Genomic DNA, 11,052 nt, shown 5'->3' on the forward strand with positions numbered 1-11,052 from the left:
CCTTTTTGCTTACCGCAGGTTCATTTGCCCCCCTATTGTATAAAAAAAATAAGTCACAGTTAACAACATCTTATGTCATAATTCCAGAACTTTTAACACTAGAAAGACGGGAAAATCTATCTACCTACAAAGACGGCGACCGGTCAAATGACTCCTCCAATATATTACACCTTTTTTTATTATTTTAGCTGTTAAAAATGGTAACTATAGTAATAAAACAGGGTTTGATGTATGATTAATTATAATATTTATACACATATTTTACATTTTAACATTTTCTTTACATTACAAGAGCCGCAAAGTGGCTTTTTACAAGTGTCTTTATTAGTTTTATTTTTGTACTTTTGTACATAACATTTTCCGAGTTTCCGGATTTTAAGTAGAAGATCGAGAAGAATTGAAAAAATGTACGGCCACCTTCGAGATGCCGCTTTGACACTATGATTTTATGCCATCTGGTAAGCCACATCCAAGCCGTACTTGGTAGCATTGTAAAAAGGCACAGTTTTTGGCTTTTTCTTAGGGTGATTGGAGTCTATTTCAACATTGTTATGTAACGTGCTAAGGAATAACACGTTCTTTTTTCGTTTTCCTTGACAAATTGTGAGTGTACATCTATCGGATTTCAGGATTTTTGTTTCAAACAAAATCATATGAAGTGATTAGACGTAAGGTGGAATCTCTCGTAGTGCCCTGTTCATAGTTCCTACAATCGTAGTGCGTTTTGCGAGCAAGTTATTTACCAAGCTTATCGATGTAAAGAAGTTGTCAGTAGTTATATTTCGGACAGTATTTGCAAAAGGTTCCACGAGAGGCATATAACAACGGATTCACCAAGACTTTGGTTTTGTGGCCTGCTTTCGTCCTTTCCTAAATAAGGAAAGCCGTTGAGCACAAACTTTGAATCCACATCGACACAAGCAAGAAATTTTATTCCAAACTTATCAGGCTTGTTAGCAATGTAATGAAGAAACCTGCATCTAACCTTAGTAGAAAACAGTTGTTCGTCTACTGTAAAATTTTCTCCTGGCTTGTAGCATGATAAGCAGTTCTCAATAAATTTCTTCCAAACGTCTGATATTAGTGCAAATTTGTCTAGTTGAAGTGACCACGACGTACCGTCGGTAGAGGTGATAAGACCTTGAAGTTCAAAAACTTTTAAAAACTTAAACTTGAAACTTATAAACACTTATCGGATCTCAGCCGTCAAATGACTGCCGCCGTCTTTGTCGGTATATCAAGATTTTAAATAAAAACAAAAGCGATGTGAGTTATTTTGATACATAGTTTCATTTAACTACTAATATTAATAAAAGTCACAAAGTTTCAATACGTTACGTCAAATGGTTTGTGAATTATTCAACATTAAATTCAAATTGACAGTCAAATGACTGCTCCCGTCTTTCTAGTGTTAATTGAAAACTTACCGTTATTTAATGTTAAATAGAGACACGCTCAATAATTTTGCTAGCAAAGATAAAACTTATTGGGCTTAACGAAACTAAACGTATTAAGTTCATAATATAAATATGGGATGCGTGTCTGGGGACGCAATGTTAATAGCCAATCATATCTTGTTTACATTCCATCACCGCGTATGAATAATTTATTGTAAACACTCCAGTGTCACGGTCAGTATTGTCTACAGGATTAATTTACGGCGCCCGCTTTTCAATGGCGAATCAAAGACCCCGCCGGTGAAAGATTAATACAAATGGAAAAATTGGAGCCATTATTCGCTTTTGGATACTGAAATTGGTTTTCATTTTTAATGACTATTTGAAATGGTTGATATGATGTTTTCTTAATGAATGGTGCATGTAAACATTTTGGGTCATTCTTCGATATTTATATATCTCTCTTATTGGTATAATTGGTTATGATTTTATTGATTATGTTTTTCTCACGTTGCCGTCTTTTTGCAAAATTATGAGTTTGGCTGTCAAATTAGGTTACATGTAATTTGACAGCTAAAGAACCAATAATTAAAATAATTATTTCATTCTACACTTACAAAAAAACGTGTGGAACTCGGGGACTGCCGCGGTTAAGCTATTGCATAGCAGTTTTTATCAACTTATGCAATCATAATTATTTATTTATTTATGCTATATATTTGATATTAATTCAATCTACCACTCTACCAGACTTAGACTAACACGAATATGTGTTTTGTCCCGCTCTAACGCGTATTGGCCGCATCTATATTACGTCATCCTTTGTTAGGTTTTTTCGTTACGGAATTTCTTGATTCGGTCGCCGCGCTCAAAGCCCGCGATAAAATGTATGCAGTAGCTTAAAAGTGAGTTAAACCTTAATATGAAAACTATCAAAATATCTTTATTTTAAAAAGTGAATATTGGTTGACGAAAAGCATCAATGGGTGACCTCATAGCACCAGTATTTCCAATAAAATGTGTTCTGGTAACAAATAGCAGTTTGTTTAACGAGTGCCCTTCAAGCTTTGTATCCCGTCGTGACGACAGATTAAACCGGAGCGAGGAGCTAGTGATCAATTTTGGTTAGACAATATTGGATTTTAATTAACAGTATCGTAGTACGACAAAGTGGCGAAAATTCCACTGAAACAAAACATTCGAGATACGCTCCGAGCACTCAGGCAAAGTGGAGATTATAACCGCGTCTTAAAACTTTGGTGGTTCACGTTTTTAGGCTGAAATAATATTGATAAACGTTTTTCAAATTTGTTATTGATTAAAATAGTTTAATTTAAAAATCAAAAATAAATAAACAGTTTTCTAAATAATTTCCCATTGGAATTTTAAAAGGGACTGCAAATATGCGTAAAAATAGTAAAATCAATATAAAAATTACGAATTTAGCCTTAAAAAATCGCCAGTATTTAAAATATCCGTGTTTCGAAATAGCGTTATGGGAAATAAAACGATGACAGTCCATCGTGCACTGGCTATAAAATAAAACTGGTTTATTCGTTTGACAGATAACTGAAATATTGTTAAACTTATAAAACGAGCGAGCGAGGTACAGCGAAACTACCAATTTCTGAAGCGCTCTTTATTGTATAAACTACGATAAAGCCGGGTACGGTGTATTTTCATCAATTTACCATTTTTTGAGTGTCATCATTTAAAGCTGTTTGATGTTTTGTTAAGACAGTCAGGGGTAGAGAGAAAATATTATATAATATTTAGAACATTCACATCTCTTTAGTGTTATGATATGCCGTCACTTTGAACGTTTATTGATCCACTAATTCCTTGAAAAAACCATGATATTTGGTTTTGAAATAAATGCGTCTCAGCAAAACGGGCCAAACATATCCATTGTAAAACGACAGTAATCGTAATACGGGAGAAATTTATTTTGTTTCGACGTCCGTCTAACTGAGCTATAGGTATTCAAACAACTCCTACTTATATATTACATACAAAAATTAAGAGAAAATTATCTAATTTAGATAAAAATTACCTTCAATATCGAGAAAAAATAAATCCTTAAGTGGCAGTTTTACTAAGTTTATAATCAAATACCTACCCACCCACGTTACATCGCGTTGGCTGCAAGGAACGTTCCTGCCAATTCGGCAGGAATTTCAATTTCGTATGTATTATAGGTTTTCGGTATTGATATGGGAGAGTTCGTTATAGTTCAAGCTGTAGGTGCAAGCTGGAGTAGCTCAGTTATAAGCTATTCCAGCTTGCAGCTATAATTACATATGTTTTATTACTTATTTGTTTCATAATGTTAATATGTAGTTTCATAAACATCGTAATCACATCTACTTTAAGGTTATAAATTATCAATATTCACCTATATACTGGGTTTCGTGTAGCTCGTATTCATTAATAAATGCTTACAATACTGATTCCATTGCTTAGAAAGCAAATGAAATTGGGTATCACTAGATGTCGCTACCACATTATTGTAATGCAGATGTAAAAATATGACAACGCACAAAAGTGGATAAATTCTAAAAAGTCACGTAGAAAATAAAGTGAACAGTCGGTCTCACCTTACTCAATTTAAAATTCAACTCGTAAAAACAACATTGTGACAAAACCCACTGGGAGTAGTGACGAGATCGCATAAAAATGATTTTATGATTCCATCAGAGTCGTATATCGAAGACTTGTTTATGAATAAAGTTCACATAAAAATGATTGTAGATTTTACTAAGTGCTAGTTTGAATGTACAATTGATGTATTGCTTTTATAATCTGATCCAGTATAAGATATTAATATTAGAAATAATTTCTATAAGAGCATATTTTTTGACGTAAAATCTATGAACGTACTTTAAATTAATAACATAAGTAAGATTAGGTGTATGTATAGATCAATCAAATTTAAAAAAACAGGTAATAAATAAAATACCACCAATGTTTTTTGTTCAAAATTATTCTGAACCTTAAAAGATAAGACTAACAAAGTGTGTAGGATGAGATGATTTAAGTTTATTATTTGTATATTCTGAAAATATTATCAATCAATCTATTTTAGCATCCATTTTGTCAAACTGAAAAATAAATAAGGCGTTTGGTTTACGTGATTATCTAGTAAACATTAAAATAACACTTTTATAATAAAAGTTATATCCTATATACAAGTTGTATGAATGTTTAAAGAATACATGTTAGTGTTCAATGTATAGCATGCTTTTGTTTCAATTTTCACGTTAGCTTTTGCGAAAAATCGATCATTGCGCCTCCAATACAAGTTTTATAATAATTGTATAGTATTCTCAGGGGTGTCAGGAGTATGCCAATTGAAATTGCAAATTTGCAGGGTGCTTTGGTTCGTTAGCGCCTTGTGTACATTACAACAGCTAATTGACAGCCGCTAATTATTTGAGGTTTACTTTTAATATTTTAATTAATGAAGAGTAATGGTTACAAATTCTGCTTCTATTTTGAATGATTTGTGTTCGGAAATTGTTCGATTTTAGTCTGTTTCGAGTCTCATTAGTGTTGAATTGAGTTTGCGTTCGCAAAAATGTTTTGGAATTTCAATAGTGAATAATTGTAGAAGCGTGAAACAGACCAATTTACAGAGTGATTACAGTTCAATAGGATAGTTAAACTAATGCTATAAATTTTGATCAGGTAGTAATATTTTAGTCAGGAAATAATAGTTAGGCGTGAAGTCAATGAATTGGCCTTAAGTAATATCCGAAATGCCTTTGGTGTTTTGCGAAGGTATATATTACTATTTTACGGGTGCTACTTGTGGTGACTGGTCGTACTTGAATTCTTGTATGCGGTGATATTAGTTGTTTCTACTACGTATTAGCGTTTTGTTCTCACGAGTATGTAAGTGCGTGCTGCTATTTCACCATGCCTCCTGCCTATAGAGGACAAATTTTTGTGTTTCATTTAATTTATTACTCAAGATGTCAAATGGAACTTGGTGCAATGGTTGCAGCTCCTTACAAACTTCGTGTAAAAGAAAAAAACATGGCGATTAAAAAGAGTGGCAAAGAGTTTATTGCCAGTTCTGCTCTTCCGTTCTACGCCCTTGATTTGAGAACTGGCAGTAAATGTAAAATTGGAAGCATGTAATGTTTTTTTTTTGACGTTCATAAGTGTACATTAAGTTACCTAAATAAATAAATGAAAATAAAAATAAAAAATTCGTTGTGTTAAAGGTTATGATTTGTTTCCGTTCTTATGTTAAAAAATTAATTTACATTAACTTGACTTAATACTTGCAAATACAAAAACTCTTATTAATTAATGTAGTGACAGTGGGTGGTATTCTCGCTGATAAGGTATATTGTCCAACCTGTAGCCAACTCTGTAATAAAAAAATATTAAAAATTAAATAAAATTGAATTCAGATATTATTTTAAAAAAGCGTGCAACTAAAATACATATTCATTAAAATTACTTAAAATTGTATGAGTATACAATAACTTAAAAAGATTGTTTCCGCCCGGGATCGAACCGGGGGCCTTCTGCGTGTTAGGCAGATGTGATAACCGCTACACCACGGAAACGATTATACTACATCTTAAAATACAAAATATATACTGGTTAATAAAACAAGTTTAACAAGGTACAGCTATCTCGTCACCTTATCAATTCAATATTTATTATTCAATATGATACAATAATTCGACTACCTTTCAATTTATGATATAATAATAATTTAACAAACAAGGTTAAGTAATAAAACTATAGCTATATTATACTGCTTATCTTATTAAAAAACAATTCTTAGCATTAATTAACCGATTTTACTTAATTTTTTGTATATATTACGCTATACACAACGACAATATATACGAATGAAAATAAAACTATATATGGTATAAATTATAAAACTATTCAGTTTTAAATCTTGATACGCGCTTAAAAATTTGTATAAAAAATTCCTTATATTATATGAATCGGGGAATATATGAAAGTTATTTTTCTTAATTTACTGTCTCACTGTAATAAATACGTACGACCGTAAAGTGTCCTATTTGCATGTTTCGTCTATGATTTTTAATAAACATTTGTAATTATTTTCTTTTATTTCTACATGAAGTAATTATACTCTGTTCGTGAAGCTAGCTTAACAGCATTTATCATATATAGTGTAGCACTAAGAACAGTGCGGTGGCTGTTGATGTACATTTAATATTATCATTATTTCATTGCCTTGCGGTCATGCTTCAACATGCCTCAGTGTCAATACGGCTAAGTGAATAATTAATATACAAATAATGGGAAAGATGAGCCTGAAAATTAGGTACCTTGCTTTCGGATAAGCAAATGTGTTTACAAACAATTGAATATAACAAAATAAAAATAAAAATTATCTAATACAAATAGTAAGTATTCGCTTTTTGTCAAATATATGAGGTTTTATTCATAGTGTTAAGAAACATACATAAAACTAGAAAAATGAATTTAAATCAAACTACCTTTTGACAGGCGAATACAGCATTCTTTATAATGACTATAAATGTGTTTGACGAGAACTTTAAATTGATAAATTATTGCAATTTTTTGCATAGATAGCACTGAGAATCTGTAAGAGATATGGATTTTCTCTACTTCGAATTTACAGATTCATCTCACTATATCTCGAACAAGTCCCAAAGGACAAGTAACGAATAAGTCCAATCGACGGCAGTTCACGTATTTTAAATGCGAGTCACTCCTTACTTGTACTTACTTTTAAGTGAGCCGAGGGAGTCTAGTACAAAGCTCAAAGATAAGTCCACTGCTGAATAAATTTTTCACTTTACGTATGACTTGAATACAGCTGACCAAACTTTTTACTAGTTTTGGTGTCGGTAAACTTACTGCTTTACTTAATGTAGATTTTACCTTTAAATTTAAAGAATTACGCTTAGCGTTCTTTAAACAATCTGAAATCATACATTTTAAGATTGCGATCCATGCAAGGAACTTCTTTATATTTATTTTCTTTAAAGTACCTTACCTTGGTAACTACCTATATTCCTTTTCATTAAGTCTTTGTTAGATGTTTATTATTTATTTTTTTTCCTTTACTCACAGTGGTGGTCTGGAAGAAATCGCTCGAAAGCGATAAGGCCGCCAGCTGCTTTTCATTAAATCATGTTTATTTTTTTTCCTTTTATGTAATGCAACGAAGTGTTAATAAATAAAATAAAATAAAATAAATAAAAAAATGTTTATCTTAATATATATAAATCTCCTGTCACGATGTTTGTCCACGATGGACTCCTAAACTACTTAACCGATTTTAAATTAAATTGGCACACCGTGAGCAGTCTGGTCCAACTTAAGAGATAGGATAGCTCAGATCTTTAATTATAGTCGCAATTTTATTTTATTGCAAATTATTTGTTTATTATATGAAACAATTCTAACAGATGGCGGTGTGTTAAAAGTACCTTTCACATAAGTTCTCCTACCGTTTCCCTTGAATAGTTTACTACTATGTAATATAACAAAAACCTTAGCCAGAGCAACGCTTGGTCGAGTCTGCTAGAATTCGTATAAATTTGTTTATTTAGATTCACTTTTATCGCTTATGAACATCACTTAAGCCTCGAATCGAATGCTTAAGTGACGGCTAATGCATGGGGGAGATATATTCTTCCGTTTATTTCACAGACCATTTTTCTTTACAAGTAAGCAATCTTCTGTGCTTTTCAATGTCATCAATTATTATATCACTGGGAATCGAACCCATGTACTCCTAACCGTTGAAAACAAGTAACAATGAATAACTAACTGAGACGAGCATAATTCACGAGTATGTAATTCTCAGTACAATAGAAGCTTATTAAAATCACGTTAATTATGAATGTATATCTCATATACGACATATTTAACTGACAATTAATTAAATGTAACAGAATTTCAGCATCGTAATATTCTCAACAGTGATGATCGGAATTAGACTGACAAACAGACGTAATATTAACTATAACATATACATACTGTTTGAATTGAGTTCCAATTTGTAATACTATTTAAATGATGCGAGGGAAATATTAAAACATCACAATGCTTGGCTAAGTGATCTTACTTCTTGATCTTGGCTAGTGTCTCCCCAAAAACAGTTAATTATAAACCCTCCTTCTTCGTTTTTTAAATAATCCTATTCATCTTCATCTTTCTTTTCTTATAAATAAAATCTCTTATACATAAGACATGTATGTTTATATTCAAATAAATTTAGGTATATAATACCGGGATAGGTCGCTATAATAGTCTATGGTACATCAATCCCATTTTAATAAGTATTATAGAGATTTAGTTTTTATGCCAAGATGAAAACCATGCATACTTTCACAGTAGCATAGCTAGTCAAAATATGTTTATTCTACTTATTGTTATAGATAGATTTTTGGATCAATTCAGTTATATTTAAATGACCGCCCATTTTCTCCTTACATATTAAACTAGCGTTTCTATGGGAGTATTTTAAATAGAATATATTTACTTAATCCAAGTATGTACCATTGCTATCTATGCACTTTTAACATCTTATAGGTAGTTTACTGATGCCTTTAAAAAACCATTCTGACAGGAATCAATAAAATCTTTGAAGGGGGTTTGACTGCCCCAGAGTTAATTTTTTTACTTTTCAAGAAGAAACAAAAACAAAAGAAAAAAATGGTTATCTATTGGAGCAAGGTCCGGGGAATACGGTGTATGTCTTAGACATTCCAATTGTAGCTTCTCTAATTTGGTAGGAGTCTGTTGTGCGTCAAGCGTTCTCATGAACAGCTGTGGCCTAGGGCGATTGACTAACCTTGGATTTTCCGTCATAATATGCAGTTGCTGACTATAGACATCCGCTGTCATCGTCTGACCAGGTTCTAGAAAGTCGATAGTGCCGGGAACGAACTCGGCACTATCGGGGAGTGTTGGGTGGACCCCAACGCTCACCAGTAAGTTTTTGAAGTCAATGTTACAGTTTCTGAAACATTGCTGCCACGGTGGAATTTGTTCATATTTTATATATTCCATTTTATAAATAAAGTTACGCAAATAATTAAAACGGGAAAATGAAATACTACGCGTAAATAATTATGAAAAATGAATTTGGAATTCCTAATCTAACCTAACCAAACCAAAGAGGAGATTTTGAGGCCAAAGTCACCTAAATGTGTCACCTATATATGCCTAAAATATAACCCCAGAATAAAAGTCAAATTTTGCAAAATAAATCTTTAATAAAATAGCTACCACACTGTACTCGCGAAACTCAATAAAATCTATGATAAATCAGAACCTAATTTATCTGGATATAGATAAACTAGTGACTAGTTCGTAAAATTAACTACAAGACATTTGCAGGCGCCAAGGAGTACCGTCTCATAACAAACACAAATAAGCTGACGTGATCCGCTTACGTCCATAGATTAGATACCAACATAGCAGAAAATATTTCTATGCAGAGTCAGTGGAAATTATTCATGGCACAGAATTATCTGAGCCTAGTACATGTAAAAGTCAAATTTCATAAGGGAAGGTTCTGAAATATGTAGAATTGTATTTCGTGACTGTGTTACTCACACAGTTGTTTGAATAATTGTTTTTGTAAACTGTAATTTTAAAATGATCTGAATTTGAAAAACTGTGATTCGTAGGCCTACAATTAAACGCATGTTTTTCGAAAGATTAATTTTGGAGTCCATCGATTGTTATTTCACTATAATACTCTTTGCTATTATTATTATTTGCTTTTCGACAGGCTTCAAGTAACTCTACAGTATATATTCTTTTTTAGTCTATTAAGATTTTAATGAATTGTGTGATTAATACTATGTGCTTATATTATCACGAGAAGGATCATAAATGTATAATGTGGCGGTATTTACGATTTTAGTGTGGCTTACACACATACATATGTATATGATAGTTGTATGTTGTATAACAATTCAAAGGAAGTGCGTTAATATTTTGAAGAAAGGCGTAAACTTGTATATTGCTTGCAAGATTTAAAACCTTGTTTATTGCAGAGGTGTTACGCTGAGAGTGGCACCTACGCAACTGTCAAATACATGGCTGCTTCAACTGCTTGATATATGGCAAGCCTTTTCGACAGATAACCGTAAGTCAAAACAACAAATTACAATGACTCAAGTTACTTGACTAGGTTACAATAATATCAGTTTTCGCATTACGTTTTCATAACAGATATGCTAGCGTATTCTTGTAAGCCTTAACCCCACATAATTATTGGTCTATCGGGCGTTTACTGGTGACGCCGTGGCTGTGTAGTGGGTCTCTTTGCCGGAATGTTTTTGCGCAATTTTTGATACGGAAATTTAAAAAAAATCACTTTGCAAACAACTTCTAAATGCACTGCTTAACTTAATAACAAGTGTTATATATTACTCAGTACTTAATTTTATTAATACCATTATACAAAGCACCACCAACCGAAGTAACACTGCTAAAGAAAAGAGCGTACCGATATCTAAACAGCTACACTTGCCAGCTTTCTGTCAGAGTAAGTTTTAATGTTTAGTATATAACAAGCAAGTAATAATACATTCACAGCCATACACATACACATACCCCAGGTGGTTTCTTTATATCTCCTTATATATAATTATTGTGTTAATGTTGCATC

At 32.2% G+C, this 11,052-nt stretch overlaps 1 long non-coding RNA gene and 1 other non-coding gene across 2 annotated transcripts; both read right to left on the reverse strand.

Moving 5' to 3' along the window:
• Positions 1-85: 85 nt before the first annotated feature.
• LOC123689176 lies at positions 86-591 on the reverse strand. Its single transcript, XR_006750217.1, has 2 exons — positions 504-591; positions 86-455 (listed from the first exon to the last, which is right to left on the reverse strand). It is a non-coding gene; the product is annotated as an uncharacterized LOC123689176 (long non-coding RNA).
• Positions 592-5,904: 5,313 nt separating this feature from the next.
• Positions 5,905-5,977, reverse strand: Trnav-aac. Its single transcript has one exon. It is a non-coding gene; the product is annotated as a tRNA-Val (tRNA).
• Positions 5,978-11,052: the final 5,075 nt, after the last annotated feature.

The sequence above is a fragment of the Pieris rapae genome, chromosome 1 (genome assembly GCF_905147795.1).
Source record: "Pieris rapae chromosome 1, ilPieRapa1.1, whole genome shotgun sequence".
NCBI classification, from domain to species: Eukaryota; Metazoa; Arthropoda; class Insecta; order Lepidoptera; family Pieridae; genus Pieris; species Pieris rapae.